General features: G+C 39.8%; 1 long non-coding RNA gene across 3 annotated transcripts in view; it reads left to right on the top strand.

The window, feature by feature from the left end:
• The first annotated feature begins 6060 nt into the window (after positions 1-6060).
• Positions 6061-27149, top strand: part of LOC121402160 — a 29850-nt gene continuing 8761 nt past the window's right edge. The window contains exons 1-3 of one of the 3 annotated variants that reach the window (XR_005966633.1): positions 6061-6497; positions 25832-25945; positions 26356-26455. This is a non-coding gene — a long non-coding RNA (uncharacterized LOC121402160). Of the gene's footprint in view, positions 6505-25831; positions 25946-26355; positions 26456-27149 lie in introns of those variants that run through there. The other 2 variants (XR_005966632.1, XR_005966631.1) reach the window with 2 other exon arrangements.

The raw sequence follows: 27149 nt of genomic DNA, 5'->3' as shown, positions 1-27149 counted from the left end.
TTTTCATAAGTACAGTATGTTAGTTATTGACCAACCAATATTTACGGGTAGATTTATCAACGGTTGAATTTTAAAGTATTGGGAGTCTTTTTGAACTCCCATAACTTCAAAATTTGAATAAAAAAAGACCAAACAAAATTTATTTTAAAAATTTACGCTTTTTAGCATGTGAATAGGCTGTATTCGATTGCTTGAAACGAAGTTAGATCGTATTTGATCGAATTCAATTCAAAGTGTTTAAAAAAAATTTTTTTTATCTAATTTATTTATTAAAACTTGTGTGCAAAGAATTAAGTTTACAGTTTTTTTTATTTAAAAACACCCAAAGTGCACAGTGCAAGGTGCAGGTGTCCGCAGTGAGTCCTACCACAAGAGCATGGGCTCCAAAAAAACCTAAGGCCCCAGGCCAAAGGCACTGATGGGATCTAAAGTCTGCGGGCTCACCTTCACCCTACGGCACAAAAGGCACAGGCAGGGGACAATGGTCTTCAGACTCTACTTCGCCTCATGGCTAGGGAGATTCCTTTTACCCCGGGTTCCGCCAAAGCTTCCCCTGGGGCACCAACTCCTTGGCCTGGGAGCAGAGCCCAAAAGGACTTGAGTGCTTACCAAAGCCTGTGTACCTTGAAAAGACACACATAGAAAAACACAAAAAAATAAGTGCTGAAATAAATATGTGCTAAAAACAAGTGCTTAAAAATAAGTGCTTAGAGTGCAGTAAGGATCTGGCAGGCGGCCGAGATAAAAAAAATTTTCCCTCAAGCCAAAAGGCCTGAGCGGAGAAGTAAAAGCAAAATAAAAGCCATAAATTGCAGTGTACTTGTGCAAGACCCATAGTGAGACATGTACCTCCCAAAGGGGGAAAATGCCCCGGGCTTTCATAATGCCATGGCCCCTGGCCAGAGGATAAAGTGGTTCTCTGAAGATACTACACTTGATCTTTGCCAAAAGGCAGTCTACAAATATTTTAGCCGCAACTTGCACACAGTTTGCATCAAAACACAATTGCATTGATGTGATGCATTATCCACACTTACATTGAACACAATTCCCCACGCAGCGAAACAATGGTGGGATTGTGGGGGGAAGCTCTGCACCGTGGGCAAAAAAACATTGGAAAAACTGCGTTTGAAATTGTATATTGCACTCTGCACTTTTGGAAATGTAAATAAAGACACTACTTCCAAGCATTTTCAGGTCAAATCTTCTTGCTCACTAAAAACATTCTGTTGTATAAACTTTTTTCCCTTTATTAATTCCTGCAATCTAATTTTTTTGGTAGTATGGCTTGAAGAGTAGTGATGGGCGAATAAATTCGCCTAGCACAAATTTGTGACGAATTCCCGCGATTCCTATGTTCACGATTTTTTCGTGTAAAGGTTCGAATTGCTCAATTTTTTCTTGAAAACGTTCGAGTTGCTCTATTTTTTGTGAAAACGTTAGAATTTCACAATTTTTTTGTGAACTTTCAGATTTTTTGCCATTTTGTGAATTTTGTAGGAAATTCGCGAATTTTTCAGCAAAACTGGAGAGATTCGCCCATCACTACTGATACAACTATCAGTAATTTCCAATCATTCAAACTTTATAAGAGAAGAATATTGCTGCTCAGTCCATTTGTCAAATTTGTTTGGAAAGTAACTGAATACTTTTCATACATACCTCTGTATATGCTGGCTGAGGAATTTCTTTTGTTGATTCTCCTGCCCTCACACTAAGCTATAAAGTTTTTGAGAAGATCTAATTTATGAGTTTTTCAATTTCCATTTAGCTTAAGGAGATTTGCATATAGATGTTGTTATCTTTTGTGACTATAAATTCAAATCAAGAAAAGACAAAGCTATTGAAACAGTTTCCCCGCCAGGTCTTCATTTCGTTCTTTCAATACAAGCTGTTAAATTTATGTTTAAGTATCCCAGACACAAGGCTGCAGAACTTTCTGTTCAGAAGTGTGGGAACTCTGCATGGGGAAAAGCTTTTATTAAATCTGTAAAAGAGTTGGGGGCAAGCACACAAGAGAGGTCAGACTGCACCAAATGAGTAGCAAGCGGAGTACATTTGTCTGACCTTTTAAAATTCAGGCTATGTTCAAATTGTAAGGGGCATCTTAAATCAATATTGAATGCCTCTTTGTAACCTATATAAAAGGAAAGCTGCATATCAATAACTGTGTTTTACTGCCGTGTTGGTTTTTAAAAAGTCATTTCTTTACAGGTTTATTAAAATACATTAATATGCTCTGTATATACGAAAGCAGTACTGAGTGTATTCAGTTAATGATTTTCATTCTAAAACATCTTCCAATAATCTATAGGTGTCACTAAAGAGTGGCTGCAAAAGTATGTGCAGGATTGCATTATTTGTTACTTTTTCATAGATTAACCTTACTGCCAGGTATAATGGGGATGTAAGAATGAAAAAAAACAACAACAAAAAAAGAAGTGTCCGGGAAACATGGATAGAGAAATAAGATGAAAAAATGTATACTGAGGATTTTGACATTAAATTAAAGCAAAACCAGAGTTTATGGTATAATTAAAATATGTATTACATGTTCCCAGCTATGGCATTGCACCACAACAAATAAAGCATATAAAAGGTAAGCAATTATAATATAAATACCATATAGGATGTCAGAAAGGATAACAGCATTTGGTAAAACATTCTGCATAACATCAGTTGATTTCCATATACAAACTATACCCTTCCACGTACCGACCAGACGCTCACTCCTTAGTAAAACATTAGCATGAATAGGAAGGAGCCGCTTGATGAAGGGTTTTTAAACTCGAAACATGTTCAGTGAATAAATGCACTTTTTCAATTGTATCTGCTTTGGCTTTGCTCCTTCCTATTCACAATAAAACCTTCTGCATAACATTTTGAAATGTGCCCATAACCATTCAAGGCAAGCTCTGAATCAAGATGGTTATAAGGCAAATTTAGATAGAGAGTGAAGGTTGGGAAAAATGTTACAACTAACAACAGAACTTTATGGGTGGAAATAAGGATTTTTGTCTGACTGAAGGGAAGCTTGTCCATCTGAAATGCTAACTTTTTGTTTCTCTCTTTGTAAAAAAACAGAGATAACATTTTGGGTGGACATGAAACACTTTGGCCAAATAAATTGGTGAAGCACCTTTATAATGTAACTTGAATGTGTGTGCAGCTCCTATTTATCTTTCTTCTGTGTATTGTGATACCGAGCCAGGTATTTAGGGGGCATCCACATCACCAAAAACCTACTGCAAATTTGTATACAGGAACAACACCACTAATGAAGCTTTGAAATTAGCTATTTTTTCATTTAAAAACAAAAAATAAGAGTTCCTCCCCCTGCCAGGTGCTCAGTCTCCAGCGTCCCCAATATATTCAATGACAGAAAACTCAAAATAGATGGCACTTCTGGACAATTTTATAAGGCAGGCTGCTGAAAAAACCTAACGCGTTGCGGGATCAAATCCCAACCTATGATTAAGGGATTTGATCCCGAAAAGCAACCTGCCTTATTAAATAGCGATGGGCAAATTTATTCGCCAGGCATGAATTCGCGGCGAATTTGCGCGATTTGCCGCCAGCGAATAAATTCGCGAAACGCCTTCGAAAATTCGCGTCAAAAACGGGCGCCGGCATCAAGAAAAAGACGCCGGCGCCGTTTCGTGAATTTTTCGCACAAATTCGCCCATCACTATTATTAAACTGTCCAGAAGTGTCGTCTATTTTGAGTTTTCTGTCATATTTTTTCATTTACTAATTATTTTATCATTTACCCTACCCTTCTATCAACCTTGAATCGCTTGTAAGGCCACTGTATTTATATATATTTTCTCATCATAGTTGCAACTGTTATTCTTAGGGGCAGGCCACACAAGCAGATTTGGGGAGATTAGTTGCCCCATCGCTTCACGAGAAAACTTCGGGCGACTTTGGAAAAGGAAGCACCGCATGTGCCTTCCCCCAGGCGATTTTCATTTTAACCGGGGAAGGGCATGGGGAAGGCAGTTCGGGGAGATTGTTGCATCGAAGAAGAGGAGATTTGTCGCTGGGGCGACTAATCTCCCCAAATCTACTCGTGTGGCCTGACCCTACATGGTCAAATTAAATTTGTATGGAAATGGTGAGGCAAGGCATGAAACACACTCAAATTGCTCACAATCTGGCTTTGGAGTGGATTTTGCTTAAGCTTGAAATAAACTGCAGGCCCTGTTGATTCCTTGTTTTTCGAGAATTATAGTCAGAATGCTGGATAAGGGGTCCAGTTCCTGTAAAAAATTGTTAGAAAAGATAATTAATTCCATAAACTACAGTTGTGATATATAATGTAATATAATATATATATATATATATATATATATATATATATATATATATATATATATATATATATATATATATATATATATATATATATATATATATATATATATCACAACTATAGTTTATGGAACTGATTTAAGACCCATAAGTTTTTTTAGATTTTCTTAAATATTCATAGTAACATTACACTAGAATTTTATATACTTGACCTGAAGATCTGTCCAGCACTTTGTCAACTTGCTGAGAAGCACCAAGTTCAGTGAAAATTGGGTTGTTGTTTTTTTTTAGCATACAAATATTGGATTGTTCAGTTGTTTACGTCAATTACAATCAAAGCCTAGGGACAAGATCAAGTACTTTCCATATGGATTACTCTATAGAGTATATAGAAAAAGATGAATAAATAGGGTTAACTAATGTAATGCAAATTCAAAAGTTCTGTTTGGATTACTGCTGGGCTCAAAAGCAAGTAAAATTCTAGCATAATAAGGTTTTTGTCAAATTTGCATTTGAAAAAGCTTTATTCTTGTTAAGCACCTTCAGGAACAACTGTGTATGTATGTATATTTACTGTGTGAGAAGTATCAATGAAAAGTTACTATTGCATGAATAGAGAAAGGTTTTAAATTACTTTTATAAAAGACGACAAACTATATGCAGGAATGTATGTAGAATATCTATTTCACAATGAGTCCCTGCCCTAAAGATCTTGAAATCGAAATGTGTTGTTTGTGGTACAAGGGGATTATGTCTCTTTACAGAAAGACTTCTCAGTTATAAAGGAAACACAGGAGCTGTCAATGGGAGTTGAGCTCAGACCCCCCTGAGTCCAAACGCTGCAAATGACAACTAAACACATTTAGAACTAACTCAGAGCTCTTTGCCAGCAGTCCATATGTCAATTATACATGCTACTGTATATGCTACGTTCTTTATTGGCTACTATTTTTCTGAGCTCTGGTGACAGAATTCTCATTGGCAGAGATCCAGAGAGCGTGTCTTAGATCTAGATACACCCCATGTGGGTGACAAATTGTGAAAGCAAATATTATTATTGGTAAAAAGAAATGTGTATTTCTTTCCTGCTTATCTATAATACTGTAAATGATAGATTATACTTCTTCCTTAAATGTTTTTTTGAGCTTGTAAGTCTGCCATCATCCTCTCCAACCAGTGGGGAACTCAAAAGGAATTCCTTTAGAAAACAAGCTGTTTGTATTGGAAATGCTATACTAGGTTATTTAAAGCTTGAGAACTTTAACATTTGCCTAATTCTGGTGCTGCATATATTTAACTTACCCTTGCACAATGGTGAAATGTATTCATGATATAGATTTACCAGTTACAGATTACAGTAGCTATTTTCCAACAGATTTTTATTATTATTATTATTATTATTATTATTATTGATAGTCTCATCAAAGCACTTTCACTCCTCCCTCCTTGCTCGCTCCTACATCTGATCGCTTGGGGGCCCTTTTATCATGCTGAGAAAAACATCACCTAGGATGTTGTCTTTAGCAACCAATCAGCAATTGGATAATTTCAAGAGTCATCTGCAAGTTTGAAAACAAAAATGATTGGTTGCTATGGGCAACATCACTGACGCCAATGTTTTACACATCATGATACTTAAAACCACTTATAATATCATCTTGAAGCCAGTAAAGGAGTTTCAACCAGCAGATTAACCCCATCATTGTCAGGCTATCACTCTTGCTGGTATATTTATACCAGGCCCGGACTGATAATCTGTCTACTCGGGCATTTGCCCGAGGGGCTGCTCTGTTGTGTGTTTTAGTGGGCCGCTCGCTGTCTGACAAGATGCGGGGGCGCACTGCTTCACTATGCTATTAATCAAAGCCGCCAGCGTCAGTACCTGATCTGTCCAGCGCGGCCACCTAATTAGTTTACTAATCCGTGAGCAGCGTCTGCTTCATGTAATCATCCCTCTGCTCTGTCTCCGTGTTCCTCCCCCACTCTCTGGAATGGCAGCAAGACGCTCAAGTTTGCAGCCTCCTCCCACCTCCATATAGCAGTGTAATGTAACAGAGCAGAGAGAGAGAGGGAGGAGGACTGCAGAAACTTTGAATTAGTGGACAGGACACCTGTGTGATGTCACGACAGGCTGCTTTCTTTACAAACAAACAGGAGAGCTGAATTATTCTTCTGGGAAGCTGGTGAGAGGTATTTATTTCTGGGGCAAAGCAGAGCTGGTGCTGAAAGTGGGCCTGTGGATTGGAGAGTGGGCCAGCAGTGTCTCAGCAGTCTGAAAAAACAGCAGCAAAGTCTCTCAAGTGACCAGTATTTCAAATTATTTGGTGGGTAGGGGGTGCATTGAATTATACTGTTCACTTGTGTTGTGGCCACAGCTTTTGCCATACAGACAAAGCTTGATTTTTCATTTTCCAGTGGAACAGAAAAAAGCAAAAAAAGAAAATGTAAAGCAGATATGTAAAATTATGGTTTGACTGTAATTTAGACGGAGAGGTTGGGAGCTCGGTTTTATTATCAGGAAGAAGCTGTGATAAACATGATATTAGCCTAATGTTGTAGTCATAAGTGTGACATGGAGGCTGCACAGTTTTGGTGGAGTGTGTTATAGAATGTCCTATTTATAGCAACTTTGCAATTGGTCTTCATGTTTTATTTTTAATTATTTGCTACCTATTTCTGCATTCAAATGGTGGTCACTTACTATTGCTCTGAAAGGCTACAAATGAATTGTTATTAAGTAACTCATGTATTGCTATTCATAGGGGTATATTTATCAAAGAGTGAAGTTAGAGATCACCACAGTCCACTAGTGTGAAATTCCGCCTCTCTCGATTCATTTCTATGGGATTCGTAAGTTCACCCTTTGATAAATATGCCTTTAAAAATCCTATAGCAACTTTCAAGCCACTGCCTGGTTTCTAGGGTAAATAAGACCCTAGCAACCAGCTGCTGAACAAAAAAATATATAACTGAAAAACCACAAATAATGAATAATGACCAGTTGATTTTTTAATGAATTATTCTGTATGATTACTCATGAATTATTCTCTATGGAATTATGGACATACTGTACCTTATTGTTGGAATTGTCTTTGGCATCTTGCCTTTAATAAATAAACTGGGGGTGATTTACTAAATAATGCTAAATTGCTCCGGAGCAGTTCCCCATAACAGCCACTTAGACCTTCACTTTAATTTTCAAACTGTTGACTGATTTTTATAAGCAACTGCACTGATCCATTTTAGCACATACATTAATATGTAAGTACTGCTGTTTTTATTATTCTGAGTGCCCTTTTGGATGCTGAGAATATGTACTTAACTACTACAGTGTACCATATAGAAACACAGGGCTACAGGCTGAGTTATACAGGGAACTCTGAGTATCACTCATGTATTATAAGGGATAATGTACCCCCTACTGTAAATGATAAGGATATTAGAAGTCACTGAGGGTTCTGTGACCATATAAAGGCACAAGGCTGCAGGCTGAGTTATACAGGGAACTCTGAGTATCACTCATGTATTATAAGGGATAATGTACCCCCTACTGTAAATGATAAGGATATTAGAAGTCACTGAGGGGTTGTTCTGTGACCATATAAAGGCACAAGGCTGCAGGCTGTGTTATACAGGGAACTCTGAGTATCGCTGATGCATTATAAGGGATAATGTACCCCCTACTGTAAATGATAAGGATATTAGAAGTCACTGAGGGGTTGTTCTGTGACCATATAAAGGCACAAGGCTGCAGGCTGCGTTATACAGGGAACTCTGAGTATCGCTGATGTATTATAAGGGATAATGTACCCCCTACAGTAAATGATAAGGATATTAGAAGTCACTGAGGGGTTTCCGTGACCATATAAAGGCTCAAGGCTGTAGAATCTTTAACATACTTTACATTAATTACACTTAATTAAACTTAAGTGTGTGAGAAAGGCAGCTCTTTATGCACATAATTTTTTGCAGTTTTACCCCAATATATGAGTGGATGAGTACAAGACCAATGCATGTTTACATGTGGGCTGCTTTGATTTTTTTGCCCGGGCTGCTTTTTAATGCCAGTCCGGCCCTGATTTATACTTTCATAACTTGCCTACCCCACATTTCATTCTCCATGCAGATTCTATCTCCACCCCACATTGACTCCTTTCTGCACTACTTGTTCATCTTTGCCCACTCACAGGACAGCAGGTATGTGATACTGGTTAGTTCAGACTAGCCCCACCTTTGCAGTGTCACCATCCATAGCTCTACTTTATCCTGCGCCTGGTCCCAATTATAAATCATTTGCCCACTGAGTAGTGTTTGTTTATTGTACCATGGTACCAGTTCTTATTACTGCATCTACTTCCACCAGCTAGAATTGATACTTCAATCCACATTGGTCTCTGGTGTTTTTGGCCTAACCTCTACAAGCCGTAACAATTGTGTATGCTCTTGTGTCCATTTTCTCCCAGCCATAAACATATTTCTATAGAAGTAGTTGCAATTTATCCTACACTTCATTTCACCTAACCAAAACAATGCACACAAAGAATTCCATCCCCTCCCATCTCCCCACCCCACATGCACCATAACTAACCACCATCAGCAATGCATCCTCACTCTCTATTGTTTCTGGGCATCTTCTTTATCCTGCACCTACATAGCAGTGCATCTTCTTGCCTCCCACCCTCTGCCCAGTGGTGTAACCCATTCCCTTTATTTTCAAAAGCTGTACATGATTTCTAATTATACCCTTGGGCAGAACATGCTTTTACCCCCTCTATCTCCCCCAACAGTGCAACCTTAACTATAAGTGCCAGACACATTTACATACTCTCCTTTCCATAAGGCTCCCTTCCAGATGTGTCCACAATTATTCACCCTCTTCCCTATAATTAGGCTCCCTTCCTACAAAGAAATTAACTTTTACAACCACCTTGCCTAAAAGGTATCTACCCTAACCCCTTACCCAAACAGTGAATTTTTGACCAGCCTTTATTGCCATCTAATAGTGGATCCTCTCTTATAACTTACCCCAGTAGAGGGCAAACCCTAAACATAGTATGTTCTCAGTGGATATGCTTTCAGCTGTTAAATGTTTTATATTGTTTTCTGGGGCACAATCTGCTAATAGTAGCAGAACTGTTGTAAAGTTGCTTTTTCTTTGTCATTATCTTGACATTACTAAAATGGAAACTAATAAATCATTTTTTAGAACTCCTTACCCTATTACAAATAGCCTCTTTAGTAATTCCTTTATAGAATGCTTATAACTGTCCAAGTATAATTTTTCTGTAATTTGTTTTAGTTTGATTGTTTTGCTGGATTATAATTATGGGGAGAGATACATCTGAGCTGTGTATCTATCTACATGTTTAGGTGCTTACATATTGCTGGCAGACAGCTCAGTGTCTGCAGTCTATTCCCTGTCATACATTGTCATTCTCTTCAACAGCACATAAAAGTAGCTTGAAACATATCATAATTATCCTTCTGAAGTGGAGAAGCCAAAGTAATAATTTAAATTTTATGATTCTCTGTTGTACAATAAAGATATTGTTCTTGCAACAATCAGGAATCCCGAGAAGTGGTGACAGGTAATAATAATTAGGCATCATGAGCTGTGCAATTTATATATGCTCTTAACAGTTCAGCCATTCTTAATACGTTCTGAAAGGAAGTATGTCTGTCTTTGTTAACATAAATCCTTACCTATGTCTAATTTGACTTTTAATACAATTTCCATGTGAAATTTATATTTAGTATTTTTTCCTCCCGATTTGTTGAAAATGATTACTATATAAGAATAGAATAGAAAGACAATAGTAAATCATGATAAACTGTATTACTTAAGTTAGGAAATCCCTCTACATCTACTAAAACAAAACAGCCAGTTGTGTATTGTTCCTATCAGAGGTGTAACAACGCTGTGCCCCCCACCCTGCAAAGAAATATCTTCAGAAGGGTCCGGTGTGCACCTATACGGCTCTTCCTGCACCTCCCACCCGCCACCATATCCACTGCTCCTGCCCGCATACACAAAGAAGGAAGTAAATCGGTTGTGGAAGGGGGATTTGTTAAAGCTGTTTGCAAGGCGTGATGTGTTCATATTCCTTCTATAGCAAAAAAAGAATACAGAAGTCCAATTCATAGGGATAATTTATGTTTGTGCTGCTAAAAAGATAGTGATTATGTAGATGGGGTATTTATTAAAACCTATTTTTTCTCATTTTTATTAAAAAATAAAAATTCAATGAAACTCAAACCAAACAATAATGATCAGCTCCCTAAGGCTGGTGAAGAAGTGAAGTATTTACATTTAAACTCAATCACCACTTGTGAAGTGTACACAGACCATGAACATGGGTGTATGAGGATTAGGGATGTAGCGAACGTCGGAAAAAAAGTTCGCGAACATATTCGCGAACTTGCGCAAAAATGCGAGCGGTTCGCGAACGGTTCGCGAACCCCATAGACTTCAATGGGAAGGCGAACTTTAACATCTAAAAAAGACATTTCTGGCCAGAAAAATGATTTTAAAGTTGTTTAAAGGGTGCAACGACCTGGACAGTGGCATGCCAGAGGGGGATCAAGGGCAAAAATGTATCTGAAAATTCTGCCTGTGTGTGCTTGGAAGAGATAGTGTAGGGGGAGAGCTGTTAGTGATTTCAGGGACAGATGATAGTAAGTTTGCTGGCTAGTAATCTGCTTGATACTGCTCTGTATTGGAGGGACAGAAGTCTGCAGGGATTTGAGGGACATTTTAGCTTAGGTAGCTTTGCTGGCTAGTAATCTACTGTTCTCTTTAAACAACTTACATACGTTGACCTTGTAGGCATTGTTTGCCCAGTTTTTTTGGACGCAGCCACTGAAGCACAGTTGCCAGAAAAAATATGCCATATAAATGCTGAAAATAGTCATTTTTTGCCATACGTTGACCTTGTAGGCATTGTTTGCCCAGTTTTTTTGGTCGCAGCCACTGAAGCACAGTTGCCAGAAAAAATATGCCATATAAATGCTGAAAATAGTAATTTTTTGCCATATACGTTGAGTCAACGTATGGCAAAAAATGACTATTTTCAGCATTTATATGGCATATTTTTTCTGGCCTCTGTGCTTCAGTGGCTGCGGCCAAAAAAACTGGGCAAACAATGCCTACAAGGTCAACGTCGTTGACCTTGTAGGCATTGTTTGCCCAGTTTTTTTGGCCGCAGCCACTGAAGCACAGAGGCCAGAAAAAATATGCCATATAAATGCTGAAAATAGTCATTTTTTTGGTCGCAGCCACTGAAGCACAGTTGCCAGAAAAATTATGCCATATAAATGCTGAAAATATAAATTTTTTTGGTTGCAGCCACTGAAGCAAAGAGGCCAGAAAAATTATGCCATATAAATGCTGAAAATATAAATTTTTTTGGTTGCAGCCACTGAAGCACAGAGGCCAGAAAAATTATGCCATATAAATGCTGAAAATATGCATTTTTTTGGTTGCAGCCACTGAAGCACAGAGGCCAGAAAAATTATGCCATATAAATGCAGAAAATATGCATTTTTTTGGTCGCAGCCACTGAAGCACAGTTGCCAGAAAAATTATGCCATATAAATGCTGAAAATATAAATTTTTTTGGTTGCAGCCACTGAAGCACAGAGGCCAGAAAAATTATGCCATATAAATGCTGAAAATATAAATTTTTTTGGTTGCAGCCACTGAAGCACAGAGGCCAGAAAAATTATGCCATATAAATGCTGAAAATATGCATTTTTTTGGTTGCAGCCACTGAAGCACAGAGGCCAGAAAAATTATGCCATATAAATGCAGAAAATATGCATTTTTTTGGACGCAGCCACTGAAGCACAGTTGCCAGAAAAAATATGCCATATAAATGCTGAAAATAGTCATTTTTTGCCATACGTTGACCTTGTAGACATTGTTTGCCCAGTTTTTTTGGTTGCAGCCACTGAAGCACAGAGGCCAGAAAAAATTAAACCAGTAGGGTTTGCACCCTAGTTTGTAACGGTGGCGGAGGGAGGAGGACGCTAAAGGACAGCTGTGTGTGGAGTCATGAGGCTTGAAGAGAAGGACAGCTGCATAGAAGTCAGAACAAGTCTTCCGGCGTGCAGTAACCCTCCGAGATCCACCCCTCATTCATTTTAATAAAGGTCAGGTAATCGACACTTTTGTGACCTAGGCGAGTTCTCTTCTCAGTTACAATCCCTCCTGCTGCACTGAAGGTCCTTTCTGAGAGCACACTTGAGGCTGGGCAAGACAAGAGGTTCATGGCAAATTGTGACAGCTCTGGCCACAGATCAAGCCTGCACACCCAGTAGTCCAGGGGTTCATCGCTCCTCAGAGTGTCGATATCTGCAGTTAATGCCAGGTAGTCCGCTACCTGCCGGTCGAGGCGTTCTTTGAGGGTGGATCCAGAAGGGTTGTGGCGCTGCCTTGGACAGAAAAACATTTGCATGTCTGACGTTACAGACTGGCCAAAAGGCTTTGTCCTTGCAGGTGTGCTCGTGGCAGGATTACTGGCACCTCTGCCCCTGGAATGTTGATGAGTTCCTGAAGTGACATCACCCTTAAAAGCATTGTACAACATGTTTTGCAGGCTGGTTTGTAAATGCCGCATCTTTTCGGACTTGTGGTATGTTGGTAACATTTCTGACACTTTATGCTTGTACCGAGGGTCTAGTAGCGTTGCGACCCAGTACAGGTCCTTCTCCTTAAGCCTCTTGATACGGGGGTCCTTCAACAGGCATGACAGCATGAAAGACCCCATTCTCACAAGGTTGGATGCAGAGCTATCCATCTCCGCTTCCTCATTATCAAGGACTGCATCATCCACGGTCTCCTCCCCCCAGCCACGTACAAGACCAGGGGTCCCCAAAAGGTCACCACTAGCCCCCTGGGAAGCCTGCTCCTGTTGGTCCTCCTCCTCCTCCTCCACAAAGCCACCTTCCTCCTCTGACTCCACTTCTGGCACCTCTCCCTGCGTTGCAGCAGGTGCCTGGGTTCGTTCTGGTGATTCCGACCAGAAATCGCGCGCTTCCAGCTCCTCGTCACGCTGGTCTACAGCCTCATCTGTCACTCGTCGCACGGCACGCTCCAGGAAGAAAGCGAAGGGTATTAGGTCGCTGATGGTGCCTTCGGTGCGACTGACCATATTTGTCACCTCTTCAAAAGGTCGCATGAGCCTGCAGGCATCGCGCATAAGCACCCAGTAACGGGGGAAAAAAATCCCCAGCTCTGCAGATCCAGTCCTACCACCCAGTTCAAAAAGGTACTCGTTGACGGCCCTTTGTTGTTGCAGCAGACGTTCCAACATAAGGAGCGTTGAATTCCAGCGAGTCTGGCTGTCAGAAATCAAACGCCTGACTGGCATGTTGTAGCGCTGCTGAATGTCAGCAAGGCGTGCCATGGCTGTGTAGGAACGTCTGAAATGGGCCGACACCTTTCTGGACTGGGTGAGAACGTCCTGGAATCCTGGGTACTTGGAGACAAAACGTTGGACTATTAAATTTAACACATGTGCCATGCAGGGCACATGTGTTAAATTGCCCAGTCTCAACGCTGCCAACAGATTGCTTCCATTGTCACACACCACTTTTCCGATCTGCAGTTGGTGTGGGGTCAGCCACCGATCGGCCTGTGACTGCAGAGATGACAGGAGTACAGATCCGGTATGGTTTTTGCTTTCCAGGCACGTCATCCCCAAGACAGCGTGACAACGGCGTACCTGGCACGTCGAATAGCCTAGGGGGAGCTGGGGGTGCACAGGTGTGGAGGAGGAGAAGGAGGACCCAGCAGCAGAGTAAGAAGAAGAAGAGGAAGAAGACGAGGTAGAGAGCGATGGAGGAGTAGAGGTGGTGGCAGAACCGCGTGCAATCCGTGGCGGTGACACCAACTCCACTGTTGTTGTTGAGCTACCCATTCCCTGCTTCCCAGCCATTACCAAGTTCACCCAGTGGGCAGTGTAGGTGACATACCTGCCCTGACCATGCTTGGAGGACCATGCGTCAGTAGTCATATGGACCTTTGGCCCAACACTAAGTGACAGAGATGCGGTAACTTGGCTCTGCACATGTTGGTACAGGTGTGGTATTCCCTTTTTAGAAAAAAAATTGCGGCTGGGTACCTTCCACTGCGGTGTCCCAATTGCTACAAATTTGCGGAAGGCCTCAGAGTCCACCAGCTGGTATGGTAAAAGCTGGCGGGCTAAGAGTGCAGACAAGCCAGCTGTCAGACGCCGGGCAAGGGGGTGACAGTCAGACATTGGCTTCTTACGCTCAAACATGGCCTTCACAGAAACTTGGCTGGTGGCAGATGACTGGGAATGGGAACAGGTGGTCAAGGTGGAAGGCGGAGTGGAGGGTGGTTCAGACGGGTCAAGGAGAGCAGAGGTAGAGCAGTAAGATGCTGGACCAGAAGGAGTGTGGCTTTTAGTTTGCCTGTTGCCTTTGAGGTGTTGCTCCCAAAGTGCTTTGTGCTTGCCGCTCATGTGCCTTCGCATAGAAGTTGTACCTATGTGGCTGTTGGGCTTACCAAGGCTCAGTTTCTGACTGCACTCATTGCAAATTACAATGCTTTTGTCAGAGGCACACACATTAAAAAAATCCCACACTGCTGACTTTTTGGAAGTGTGCGATCTGGCGGTAACAGTAGAAGTTGGCGGCATTGGCGGCAATGGCGGGTGCGTTGGCCGGCTGAAACACAGGTGCCGATACATGTTGTTGCCCTACTGATCCCTGCGGGCTGTCCTCCCTGCTTCTTCTAAGTCTTATTCTCCTACTGCCTCTCTGACTCTCCGTCTCTCCATCTGAACTACCCTCCTCTTGCTCTCTTCTACTAGGCAGCCACAAAACATCAATCTCCTCATCATCATTCTCCTCAGATGCATCAATTTCTTCTGACACATCACAGAAGGAAGCAGCAGCGGGGACCTCCTCCTCATCACTCATTATGTCCATCTCTATCGTGTTCTCTGCCAGAATTAAATCTGGTGTAACGTCCTCATCTCCTTCATCTTCTTCTGGCAATAATGGTTGCGCATTACTCAGTTCAAGAAACTCATGGGAAAATAACTCCTCTGACTCCAGTGAAGAAGGGGCACCGGTGGTGGAGGAAGTGTTACGTGGGGTGGCCATAGCAGTGGAGGATGAGGAGGATGTTGTGGTAAAGTTAGAAACGGTAGAGGATGGGGTGTGCTGTGTAAGCCAGTCAACTACCTCTTCAGCATTTTGGGAGTTCAGGGTCATTGGCTTTTTAAAACTGGGCAATTTGCTAGGGCCACAGGATTGCATAGCAGCACGGCCCCTAGCACGGCCTCTGCGTGGCGGCCTGCCTTTGCCTGGCATTATTTTTAAAAAAACAACAACAACAAAAACTCAGTTGGTTTTTCTGGAAACGATAATACACACAGCTAGATGGCAGTTTGAAGAAAACAGTGTGCAAATAATGCCTACAAGGTCAACGTATACACTACTACAGTGGTGGATACGGATTACGTAAAATATATGAATGCTGCTTGAAAAAAAGTAACTCAAGTGGTTTTTCTAGAGACGATAATATTATCAATATTTAGACAAAATGTGAACAAGCTCACACAGCTAGATGGCGGTTTGAAGAAAACACTGTGCAAATAATGCCTACAAGGTCAACGTATACACTACTACAGCGGTGGATACGGATTACGTAAAATATATGAATGCTGCTTGAAAAAAGTCACTCCGGTGTTTTTTCTGGAGACGGTAATATTATGGATATTTAGACAGAATGTGAACAAGGTCACACAGCTAGATGGCAGTTGGTTGAATAACACACTGGGCAAAAAATGCCTACAGGGCAAATAATGCCTAAAAGGTCAATTTATACACTAATACAGCGATGGATACGGATTACGTAAAATATATTATGGCTGCTTGAAAAAAGTCACTCCGGTGTTTTTTCTGGAGACGGTAATATTATGGATATTTAGACAGAATGTGAACAAGGTCACACAGCTAGATGGCAGTTGGTTGAATAACACACTGGGCAAAAAATGCCTACAGGGCAAATAATGCCTAAAAGGTCAATTTATACACTAATACAGCGATGGATGCGGATTACGTAAAATATATTATGGCTGCTTGAAAAAAGTCACTCCGGTGTTTTTTCTGGAGACGGTAATATTATGGATATTTAGACAGAATGTGAACAAGGTCACACAGCTAGATGGCAGTTGGTTGAATAACACACTGGGCAAAAAATGCCTACAGGGCAAATAATGCCTAAAAGGTCAATTTATACACTAATACAGCGATGGATACGGATTACGTAAAATATATTATGGCTGCTTGAAAAAAGTCACTCCGGTGTTTTTTCTGGAGACGGTAATATTATGGATATTTAGACAGAATGTGAACAAGGTCACACAGCTAGATGGCAGTTGGTTGAATAACACACTGGGCAAAAAATGCCTACAGGGCAAATAATGCCTAAAAGGTCAACTTATACACTACTACAGCGATGGATACGGATTACGTAAAATATATTATGGCTGCTTGAAAAAAGTCACTCCGGTGTTTTTTCTGGAGACGGTAATATTATGGATATTTAGACAGAATGTGAACAAGGTCACACAGCTAGATGGCAGTTGGTTGAATAACACACTGGGCAAAAAATGCCTACAGGGCAAATAATGCCTAAAAGGTCAATTTATACACTACTACAGCGATGGATACGGATTACGTAAAATATATTATGGCTGCTTGAAAAAAGTCACTCCGGTGTTTTTTCTGGAGACGGTAATATTATGGATATTTAGACAGAATGTGAACAAGGTCACACAGCTAGATGGCAGTTGGTTGAATAACACACTGGGCAAAAAATGCCTACAGGGCAAATAATGCCTAAAAGGTCAATTTATACACTAATACAGCGATGGATGCGGATTACGTAAAATATATTATGGCTGCTTGAAAAAAGTCACTCCGGTGTTTTTTCTGGAGACGGTAATATTATGGATATTTAGACAGAATGTGAACAAGGTCACACAGCTAGATGGCAGTTGGTTGAATAACACACTGGGCAAAAAATGCCTACAGGGCAAATAATGCCTAAAAGGTCAATTTATACACTAATACAGCGATGGATACGGATTACGTAAAATATATTATGGCTGCTTGAAAAAAGTCACTCCGGTGTTTTTTCTGGAGACGGTAATATTATGGATATTTAGACAGAATGTGAACAAGGTCACACAGCTAGATGGCAGTTGGTTGAATAACACACTGGGCAAAAAATGCCTACAGGGCAAATAATGCCTAAAAGGTCAACTTATACACTACTACAGCGATGGATACGGATTACGTAAAATATATTATGGCTGCTTGAAAAAAGTCACTCCGGTGTTTTTTCTGGAGACGGTAATATTATGGATATTTAGACAGAATGTGAACAAGGTCACACAGCTAGATGGCAGTTGGTTGAATAACACACTGGGCAAAAAATGCCTACAGGGCAAATAATGCCTAAAAGGTCAATTTATACACTACTACAGCGATGGATACGGATTACGTAAAATATATTATGGCTGCTTGAAAAAAGTCACTCCGGTGTTTTTTCTGGAGACGGTAATATTATGGATATTTAGACAGAATGTGAACAAGGTCACACAGCTAGATGGCAGTTGGTTGAATAACACACTAGGCAAAAAATGCCTACAGGGCAAATAATGCCTAAAAGGTCAACTTATACACTACTACAGCGGTAGTAAAATAAAAAAAAGTAAAATAAAAAAAAAAATGAATATTAAAAAAAAAAAAATTAAAGTTGGTGCTGCTGAACTACTAGGAGCAGCAGATTAGCACACCAGTCCCACTCCCCAACACTGCTAGACTAATAGCACTGGGCTCTTATAGTAGTAGTAGTAGTAGTAGTAAAACAACAAAAAAATAAATAAAAGCAGTCCTTACAAGGACTACTGTTATTGCAGCAGTCAGCAGATGAGATCAGAAGCAGGACAGCTGCCCACTGCAGCTACATACAGAGCACTGCAGTAGAAGGTAGATTACTAGCCAGCAAAGCTACCTAAGCTTAAATGTCCCTCAAACCCCTGCAGACTTCTGTCCCTCCAATAACAGAGCAGTATCAAAACGATTACTAGCCAGCAAACTTTCAACTGTCCCTGAAATCACTAACAGGCAGCAGCTCTCTCCCTACACTATCTCTTCAGCACACACAGGCAGAGTGAAAAAACGCTGCAGGGCTTCGGTTTTTATAGGGAAGGGGAGTGGTCCAGGGGAGAGCTTCCTGATTGGCTGCCATGTACCTGCTGGTCTGGGGTGAGAGGGCAAAAAAAAGCGCCAACAATGGCGAACCCAAAATGGCGAACGTCGCGCGACGTTCGCGAACTTCCGGCGAGCGCGAACACCCGAACAGTTCGCGCCATCTCTAATGAGGATTAGTTATAGTTTTGTCTCCACAGCATGCTTTTTCACCAATATGTACAGAAGGAGTACCTACTCACAGACTCATATTTTCTTCCAGTGCCTTTCAAAGATTAGTCTTGCTTGCTGTAGAATTCCCTCTTATTGGCATCTCTAAAATCAAAGTTAAGAGGAGAATGGTGCATCGCCGCCAGAGAAAACCTTTTATTTGTTAAAAAGTATAAAAGTAATGCACTTAAAATTGTGCTAAAAACTGATCGCTTCACAGTTAGATGCTGGTGAGATGTTGGCTTGGAGTGTTTGGGTAGCCAGCAATCCCCTCACTCAAGTTCCTGCTCCAACTGCTCCCAGAAGTGACATTCTCACTAGTGATGGGCTGAATTTGGGGAGTTTCTCTTCGCAGGAAATTCGCGAAATGGCGAAAAATTCATGAAGCGGCGCCGGCATCTCGTTTTTGATCCCGGCGTCCGTTTTTTCCCTGGCGAAAAATGTGACGGCGTCCAAAAAAACAGACACCGGCGAATCGCGGGAATTCGCTGCGGATTCGCGCCTGGCGAATAAATTCATCCATCACTAGTTTTCACCTGATGTGTTAAACTGTCAATCAGAGGTGGCATGCATGTCACTTGCCACGTTAATGGGGAGCTGAAATAGGGTCTGTTTTTCAAATCCCCTGGCTGCTGTTTCTTACAATAAATGGTTTTTGGGGTGTACAAGACCTCATATTGGTTGTTTTTTACACATGTTAAGTGTGTAGGAACACACTGATAGTGTAGGAGGAGACGGCAGGCCTGGTGTGTGATTGGCTAGGGGCGCATAACTTTGAAATATGGGCCTGGTTGTGTTTGAGCGTCCAGAGTTGCATTTCATTACGTTCACATTTCATCATTCATCACATTTTTTAAGGTACAACTTGTTGCATTCTCTTGCACTTAATCTGCTTCAAAAGACAATAAAGTAAAATGCTGCTTTTGGAACTCACACAAATGCACAACGTTGCATTTAAAAAATGCAGTCCTAAGTGTTATGATTATGCACATAGTGCACATGGCACAAGATAACTCATATGACAGCTTCAGGAAATGAGGTTAAGGTTGCACAGGCTTCATCTGTCAAGCAGTATTGGAATCATATGCCATGCAGCAACCATTTTTGTACAAATGTTTTTTTTTTGTTTTTTTTAAAGTAGATGCTTTTTTCATCTGTTTTCCTGTATGTTTTTCTGAATTTCAGCTATGTATGATGCAGCTGATGACATGTACAAATTCTCCCTGAAGGGGATAATAATAATCCACAGGCTACGTGCTTCTTGTCCCTTAATAAACCTTCTTTGAAGGCTGCTTCTAAATGATTGTCATCTACTCTGAAAGAACTCTGAGGTCTTTTGGATTTGTGGCTTATTAAAATAAGGAAATGACCCAGACATCATGCAGATTTTTGAAGTCCCACAATGAATTCTAAAAGTCTGAAGGTGTTCTCATTAGACTGATGCAAACATCAATTATTAGCATGCCTTTGAGCTCAAATAAATAATAGGTTAAAACATCAATCATAGATTATTAAATGAACTTCCAGGGATGCTTGAATTTAAGCTGTCTGATTTTTTTTTTCTTTCTAGTTTACTTTCTTTAGTTTAAAGGCTCTTCTATGTAGTCATTTTTTTTACTTATTTGACATTTGTTTTGTGAGCAAGAGCTCATTTATTTCTATTTAATGTTGCCTGGCTGTACCCATGAGTTTTCGGATCTGCATTTCAGCACAGTTGCCTTTTAATTAAAAATTTTAACACTAAATGCTGCATTTTCATGTGTTAGAATTGAGTTTAGAATACATTAAAATAAAGAAATGCATGCTGATCTCACAAAATGCATATGAAAGGCGCAGAAACACAATATATGCTTGTTGGTTACATACAGCAATGAAGAAGACACCCTATTAAGAAAAGGTTGTTGTCAATGCAATCCTTACCTAAGAACATATTCATTTAAGAGCTTTACATTCTTAAGAGAGGTTTACAATAGACTATTGATAAACTGAAGTCTCTTCAGTCTGGTATAAATTAAGTTATTGAATATTAGGCTAAGACCTTGCATCTACGTAAATGTACTCAGTGAACTGATCAGTTTTAAAAAGCAGACTTCTGCTGAAAGTGAACCTGATGTGAACTGATATAATAGGGTTCTTATCATTGCATTTACACTTTAATAACCTCATCAAATTGCAGGCTCAATACTAAAGTATAAAAGGGTATTCTGACTACACTTGTACTAATGCTTGAATTTAGTATTGTTGTATGTGCTGTACTAATTAAAATCGAAATGGGGCTTTACATCAGAGGCTGACCGTCACACAATCAATATACCATGCTTTCCACAAAATACAGTATAATATTGGACTGATTAGACTATATTAGACTCTGAGTATAATATGCATGCATATAGCATGACTAGTTCCTCTGACATACATGTAAGATAAATCCTGAACCAATCATTGAATTCCAATATATTTCACAGCTAAACATTTTTTTTTTTCTGACAGTCAGTGGGAATCACAGTTAACACCAGCTGGAGGGGTTTGTGTTCCACAGTTTAGCACTATAAGGGCAGAGCAGAGCAGCAACAATGAAATCAAAAGTCATCTATGCACAGATTTCCTTTTTACAGCAATACTTTGAGCCCAAGTGAATAAAGTCAATAACTGACTCCCACATCCATCTCTGCTTGAATTTAGAGATCACATTCTCTGCAAAAAGGAATGATTTTGTCAGATGATGATAGCTTTAGAAAATGTTCTTCACTCATCTCACATTATACTCGTAGTTCACAAACTCTGGGGCTGCCCCCTAGGGCTGCTCAGACTAAAGGCTAGATAAGAGAGATTTAAGAAGAACAGCTATTTGCATTCTTAGATAAGAGAGATTTAAGAAGAACAGCTATTTGCATTCTTAGATATTCTTGGAAGTCCAGATTTAAGTGTGAACACTTATTTACTATTCTATTTATTAATGGGATAATGACTTGCTGATACAGTAATGATGTGAAACATCTATAATCCACTTATGAGCTTGTAAGAAGGCAAAATGTGAATTATTAAATAGTTAATATATAATTAGTTTGTCCACTATGGTGCCGTGCTTCCTAAGTTGAACTGTGAAAGTTGTTGGTAATGAAAAGTGAATAAAAGAAAACAGGAAAAGGAAATAGGGTGGCCATGATAGCAGTGATAGAGGAAGGGACAGCAGTTTTTGTTAGGGAGAGGTAAGCAGAAAAGGTTGTGTTGCTGTCTACATTATGAAGGAATCACAACAATAAACGTCGACTGTTAAGAGAAAGTCTTTCATATCTCGTATCTTAAGGTTACAAGCTAAGTGGGGGTGACTTTTTTTTTTGGTTGCAACTAGGGATGCATTTAAATTTTAGTATTCGGCTGAATCTTTTTTTAAGTCTCTAACCATGAGAAACAATGAGAATACAAAAGCTACTGCATCACTGTTAACATTTTAATCATCCCAAACCACTGTCATATCTCAGCAGTTGGAGAAATATTCCCTTGTTCTCTTGTGAACCAGACAGATCATTTGCAAAAAAATTTTGTCAAATGGTAAGACCAATGTATATCATGTTCAGAAGAAGCTCCAGGTTAGTGTTACAGTTGCTTCTGCAGATGGAAAAAGAAAGCTCATGATCAATTACTTGTATCTTTTATATAAGTCAAGGACAATCCAGTGAACTGCTAAGATATAGCTCAAGAGAAGGTAATAAAAAAAGCTGCTCTGTGCCACTGTACAAATAAAGCAAAACAAAATACAGTATAATGCCAATATTTTGCAAAAGACAAACTTCAATGAATCCAACAATATATCATCTTAATTGTATGGTATTGATGGGCTGCTTCTACTGGAAAACTGGAGCATAAAGCAATTTTGCTTCAAACTTTGTTATTATTATCTATTTCTCATCAAGCTGCTAAATCCAATTTTATAATATCACTGTCGTTAAAAGCAATATTGATCCAATTATTACTTGAACAGAATGAATTGTAATGGTAAAAAAATTACAATTCAAGAAAACCAATTGGAAGTCTTGGGAGGTGGGTATAAAATGGTACAGGGGCCTAGATTCAGTGGAAAACAAAAGTAGTGGGCAAAATTACATGTATTTGATTTTGTCAAATAGAGGTTAATTTTATAGTGTGACCTTCATATTGCCATGTGTACTTGCATCCCTGAAAATAAAGAATATGTTCAGTACTGAAGGGTCCGCTAATATGACTTTGGTCATTTTCTAGTTCCTGGGTGGAATTCTAATAGAGTTCTAATAGAGTAGTTTAATAAAATGTGTGTTATGTTATGGGTAGCCGAGGATGAGTAGAGTATAACAGTGCTTTATTAGCAGAGTCATGCAGGCATTACACAACAGTAACTTTCACTTTTAAGCTAACAGGAAGTATGAACAGATAAGTCTGAGCACAGTGACATCTACAGGCCATTTGTATAAACACCACATATTCCCCCTATAGTAGGAAAGCATTTGGACAACTATAATAAACAACAACAATGCATCTTAAAGCAATAATATACATTATTCACATCACATAGTCCTGGGTCCATGCAGGTAGTTTTCTGATTCTCTCAGTACACTTTATAGGTTCACTTTCTTCAGGCCTATTGCAGTTGGCAACAGGAGTAGGAAAATGTCCTTCATCAAATGGAGCTTCTCCAAAGTCATATCTAACAGGAGCAAGACGACTTTCATTCCATATGCGCCCATCAGACAGTTCGTGTGTATGGTCCTCGCTGGCGTCTCACTTCAAGTGGTGCAGTAAATTTAGATTGTCCTTGTTTCAGTATTCCTGGTTTCTTAATTCTGACTAAAGATCCAGGCTGAAAGTGTACTTCTCTTGCACCAGGTTTTCTGTAAGTATAAGCCTTACATTTGGCTTGTTGACGTTTCACAATGTCAGCAGTAGATGATTTTGTAGGCACATTATTTTGTGGAAGTTTGATGTCTGCAACATGTAACTTAGTGCGCATCTGTCTGCCATGTAATAATTCAGCAGGAGATGATTGGGTTGTTGCATGGCACGTTGCTCTGTAGTTATGTAGGAACTGTGTTGTAAATACTTTCCAAGATTTCCCAGTAAGATTTGCTGTCTGTAGTGCTTTTTTCAGACTTCTGTTGAATCACTCAATTTCTCCATTTGCTTGTGGGTAATACACTGAAGAATTCCTATGCACAATATTCCTGTCTCTCAGATAGAATTCAAACTCGGATGAGACAAACTGTAGTCCGTCTGATATTAAATCCTTTGGATTACCTTCTCTGCTGAAGACAGAAATGACAGAAATGTTATTACTATAGCTGATGTTATATGAGAAACAAATGCAATTTCAGGCCATTTACTGTAATAGTCCATCAAGGTTATAGCAAATCTGCAGAGCATCTGCAAAAAGACCGACAATATCAATAGCAAGTTTAGCAAGTTTTTCCCATGCTGAATCAGGAAATGGTACTGGTTTTACATCTGGTCTCAACTAAATTTTATGTACAAAGTTCTTTGCCCAGCCCAGTGAAGTGTTGCTTTGTGGTGAAATTTTAGACACTGGCTGTGTGGGCAGGCACTGGTGCTGTAGTAATGAGACAATCAATTCATTGTAGGTTTAATGCAGCAAAGAGATCCCTTCCAAGTATAGCAGTACCCTTATTCACAATGTAAAAGTCACATTTTGCAGTATTTGATTCAAATTGTACAGTCAGTGGCAAGCAACCAGGCACAGGGATTGGATCCTTTAAGTAACTGACCAGTTTCAGGGCAGGTGCAACAAGCGGATCTTTTGCAAAGTATTTCAAGAAAATATCCTTTGGTAGTATAGAAACAGCTGAACCTGTATCAAACATCAGGTTAATGGAGTGTCCCTTGTCAGGCAGAAGCAGTACTGACACTGACAGTGCATATAAACTTGTCTGGAATAAATGTACCAGCTTTATCCACACTTAATACTGTAACATTTGTAGTAGTGACTTCATGAACATCTTTAGCAGAACTATGGCAGATCTTAGCAAAATGTCCTACTTTTGTGCAGTTGTGTAAAGCTTTTGCAGGACATGTAAGAATTTGCAGTGTGTTGTGTTGAACCACAGCGAAAGCAGTATTTTCTATTTGTATTTGCTGCACGATTTTGCAGTGTAGGTGAATCCCTTTCCTTAGCACTGTATTTTGCCTGTGACTGTGCATTATTAGGCCACAGTGTTGAATTCACAGTCTGTGTACATTCCCAGCAGTTCCCTGACTGAGAGTTTCAGCCTCTGCCACTGCTGTTTCAATTTGGCTAGCAACTGGAACAGCCTTTGCAAGGCTTAAATCCTGCTCTAGGAGCAGTCTCTCTCTAATGTGAGGTGAGTTTGTTTTTTCCACTATTTGGTCTCTTAGCATTTCATCTGTTAGAGTTTCAAACTCACAGGTAACAACCAGCTCTCTCAAAGCTGCTACAAATTGTTCTGTGGATTCGCCATTATGCTGTCCACGTTGGCGGAATTTATTTCTTTCAACAACCACATTTACTCTTGGCACGAAAAAGTTCTTTATAGCAGTAAGTGCAGTTTCATAAGTCTCATCAGGTAATGGTAATGTATAGAATATACGCTGTCCCTCTGCTCCCAGGCAGTGAATAAGTAAAGCACACTTTCTAGCAGCAGAAATCACCCCTTGGTCAGCAGCAATAATGTCATTTTCAAACATACGGATTCAAGCAGTAAAAGGTATGGTAGGCTCACCAGGGTTCGGAAGAAAAGGTGCAGGCTGCTGCAGAGGTAGAAGAGCTATCCTTGTTGCCATTTGTAATGTTTTGGGTAGCCGAAGATGAGTAGAGTATAACAGTGCTTTATTTGCGGAGTCATGCAGGCATTACACAACAGCAAGCTTTCACTTTTAAGCTAACAGGAAGTATGCACAGATAAGTCTGAGCACAGTGACATCTACAGGCCATTTGTATAAACACCACAATGTGCACTGCATGCCCAGCTCTAATAAACAATACCAACTAATGATATATTTGTGTTCAGATATATGAATAGTAAAAGTGCTGTTTGACAATTTTCTATAGTTAATGTGGTTCACCAGACGTCCCTTCTGAACTCTACTGGAGACGAGTTGAGTTCTTAACCAAAGCAGAACATGACAGGACAAGTAGGAATGATAAAGGTGTAAACAGCCAAAGGTAAGTAGACTACAAATATTTCAACAAAAAGGCAGTTAGCTTTAAACTGACAGCATTCACATAGATTACATTGTATTATTGATATTGTTATATGAAGAGCAAATGACTAATATATCTAAGTAATTTATCTATTAAATGTGTAACCCTATGGAAAGAGTGCTCAAATGAATCCCTTACTGACACAGCTGTTTTACTAGTAGAACTGGCGCAACCTTCTTACACAACGGAGCCCTTGCTAGAGTAAAGGGTGATGTGGCTGAAAGGGCAACTGTTACTAAATGAAAAAAGCTTCATCATACTGAAATAGAAAACATTTTAAATATAATTAATTTAAATTTTATGTACCATTTTTTAAATAAGCAAGTTACGCTTCACCATCCCTCATCTGTCTCTCTTCATTCTCACCTCAGGCAGGAGTTGACAGTCACTTCGAAGTGATTTTTTGAATACTTCGACCATCGAATAGGATACTACGACTTCGAATTTACTTCAACCTGCCGAAGGGCTATGTTAGCCTATGGGGACCTTCCAGAGCAATTTTCTAAGTTTTTTATATTCAAAGGAAAATCGTACGATCATACGTTTGAATCGTACGATTCGAAGTATGATCGGTGTACGAACGTACGATGGATAAAATCCTCCGACTTTGAATTTGAATTTCAGAGGATTCTATTCGATGGTTGAATTTCAAAGTATTTTCCACTTCGAAATTCGACCCTTGATAAATCTTCCACCAACTGTTAATCAAAATTAGACTCCTGCATAAAGACAGAATGAAGAAAAACAGATGCTGAGTAGTGATGGGCAAATTTACTCAACAGGCGCGAATTCGCTGCAAATTTCTGCAATTCGCCAGCAAATATATTCGCAAAATTGGCATGAAAATTTCTCTCTCAGCAATAGTAATTCCCCGAAAAATCCGCGAAACGGCGAAAAATACGTGAAATGTGAATTTTGACAATTCCAATGCCAACAACAATTTAGATGCCAGCAACAGTTAGGGGCACATTTACTTAGCTCGAGTGAAGGAATAGAATAAAAAATACTTCGAATTTCGAAGTCTTTTTTTGGCTACTTCGACCATCAATAGGCTACTTCGACCTTCGACTACGACTTCGAATCTAACGATTCAAACTAAAAATCGTTCGACTATTCGACCATTCGATAGTCGAAGTACTGTCTCTTTAAAAACTTCGACCACCTA

Source organism: Xenopus laevis, chromosome 3S (assembly GCF_017654675.1).
Source record: "Xenopus laevis strain J_2021 chromosome 3S, Xenopus_laevis_v10.1, whole genome shotgun sequence".
NCBI lineage: Eukaryota > Metazoa > Chordata > Amphibia > Anura > Pipidae > Xenopus > Xenopus laevis.
Note: the sequence above shows the minus strand (reverse complement) of the source record. Positions and strands in the feature narration are given on the sequence as shown.